This window comes from Elephantulus edwardii, unplaced genomic scaffold (genome assembly GCF_000299155.1).
Source record: "Elephantulus edwardii isolate Elephantulus edwardi_28Jun2011 unplaced genomic scaffold, EleEdw1.0 scaffold00221, whole genome shotgun sequence".
Classification (NCBI taxonomy): Eukaryota; Metazoa; Chordata; class Mammalia; order Macroscelidea; family Macroscelididae; genus Elephantulus; species Elephantulus edwardii.
This window is the reverse complement of record NW_006399971.1, coordinates 3,584,117-3,586,449: the sequence shown is the minus strand read 5'-3', so window position 1 is coordinate 3,586,449 and position 2,333 is coordinate 3,584,117. Positions and strand designations below refer to the sequence as shown.

The 2,333-nt window shown below is 37.7% G+C and overlaps 1 pseudogene; it reads right to left on the bottom strand.

Annotated features, from left to right (window-relative positions):
• Positions 1 to 1,148: 1,148 nt before the first annotated feature.
• On the bottom strand, positions 1,149 to 2,081 carry LOC102845236 (annotated as a pseudogene).
• Positions 2,082 to 2,333: the final 252 nt, after the last annotated feature.

Here is a 2,333-nt window from a genome sequence, read left to right as displayed (position 1 = left end):
TATTATTATTATTATTATTTCACAGAATTCTAATGCATTGTTTTACATAACAGATTCCTTACATTTCCCTCACTCCCCCCACCAATCATATTGTACAACCCCATGATTAATCTCTCCCTCCCCCTGCACACTCTCCTTCTTCTGCTTCCAATCCCCCACTTAGATCCTTATACTCATTCTACAGTAATGGTTTTGTACTATATTTTCCTTGTGGGATTGAGTTGGTTCACTCAACATAATGCTTTCTAGTTCCTCCCAAGTTAGGTAATAATTTACAGAATTATTGCTCCTGAGTGCTGCGTAGTATTTCATTGTGTGAATGTACCATAATTTCTCAATCCATTCATTTGTGGTTGGACATCTGGGCTGTTTCTATGTTTGCGTGATGGTAAATAATGCAGGAGCAACAATTTTGAAAAAGACTTCGTAACATGAACGAGGCTGGAGAGCATTATGCTGAGTGATCTAATGCAGTCTCATAAAGATAAATACTGCATAAGATCATTATTGTAAAAATAGAAAGATAACTAGTAAAATATGTACAGGAACTAAAGGAGGGAGAAGAGATGAAGAGAATGAAGAGGTGAGGATAGGTAGGGGTGAAACCACAAGGCTGCACAGCTTGGTGTGTGGAGAGATGTGGGGAAGCAAATGGGAGTGACATGGGTCAAAAGACAGGGTAATGATGGGCAAGGTCCAGAGTTGATTGATTTTATAAAACATAACGTATGAAAAAGATTGTATGAAACACAATGTGAATAAAGACGAGTGTGAAATACAATATATTATGTATTTTTATATGTAAACTGGAGAATAGTTCTTATCTCCCTGCTTACTTTATCTCAGAAATGTACAGAATCCTGTAGAACCATGTGGCTCTAATAATCCCACCAGGAAAAAAAAGCAAATATCACAAAGTACTCACATCATAAATCTTGATTAAAAATCCATTATTATCTATAGGATTAATTTTTACAAAACCAAAATTATCAGAATTGGTAACAATAATTCTACACTTAGGTTGTAATTGATGGTTTCATTAATTTTAAATCAGTTTGACTAAAATCTAAAAAGAAAACTATTCTTTCTACCATTAATCTACTGTCCAAGTAATCTCTGTGACTCGTAAATCCAGAACCCATAATTTCTTAAACTACATCCTTCCAGATCACTTTTCTCATTGCCCTCTTTACATCTTTGTTCCTCAGGGTATAGATGAGTGGATTCATAGTAGGGGCAACAATGGTATAAACAAGGGCCAGGATTTTCCCCTGATTCTGAGAGTAGTTATTCTTAGGCTGAAGATACATGAACATGATGGTCCCATAGAAGAGTGAGACCACCACCAAATGGGAGGCACATGTCCCAAAAGCCTTTTTTCGTCCTTCAGCAGATTGCATCTTCACCACAGTTCTGGCGATGCAGGTATAGGAGGTAAGGATGATAGACACTGGGATGGCAAGAATGATCAGGCGTCCAATTAACATTTTCGATTCAGTCGGACCTGTGTCCACGCAAGATAGCTTGATAATAGCCAGGATCTCACAAAGGAAATGGTCCACTTGGCGATTACCACATAGAGGCAAAACAATGGCTAGTGATGACTGAAGGAGAGAGTTGGCAAACCCAGAGATTCAGGAAACAGCTGCCAGAAGTTGACATATTTGTTGGTTCATGATTGAAGTATAACGCAAAGGCCACAAGACAGCAACATAGCGATCAACAGCCATGACGGCAAGCAGCACACATTCTGTGGAGCCAAGAGCCAAGCCTGTTGAAAATTGAACCATGCAGCCTATGTAGGTGATCGTCTTGTAACCACTCCAGATGTTCACCAGCATCTGAGGAACAATGCAGGTAGTGAAACAAATGTCCAGAAATGACAAGTTTCGGAGGAAGAAATACATGGGGGTATGGAGTCGGCTGTCCAGAAGGGAGACCCAGATGATAGCTGTGTTGCCAGTGAGTGTCATGGTGTAGAAACCAGCGATCACCAGAGAAAGGATGAACTCAGCCTTTGGATCTTCTGAAAAGCCAATTAAAATGAAGTTTCCCCAGGAGCTGCCATTTATTTCCATCATCTCTTTTATAACAGGAAATATAGAATTGAGTGCTATCTACATGTTACAAAAATAATTTTTTAAAATTAGAAAGTTTTAATCAAGTTGCTCTCATTTAAAAGAAATCCAAAGGGTGTGCACTCAAATATTCTAGTTTATAAAATAACTTAACTAGAAATTTTATGTAAAATAAATATATATATATACTTTTTATAGATGGGTTGCCCATGCTATGTAAAAGTATTCTTAAGAAATTTCATAAACATAAATGGT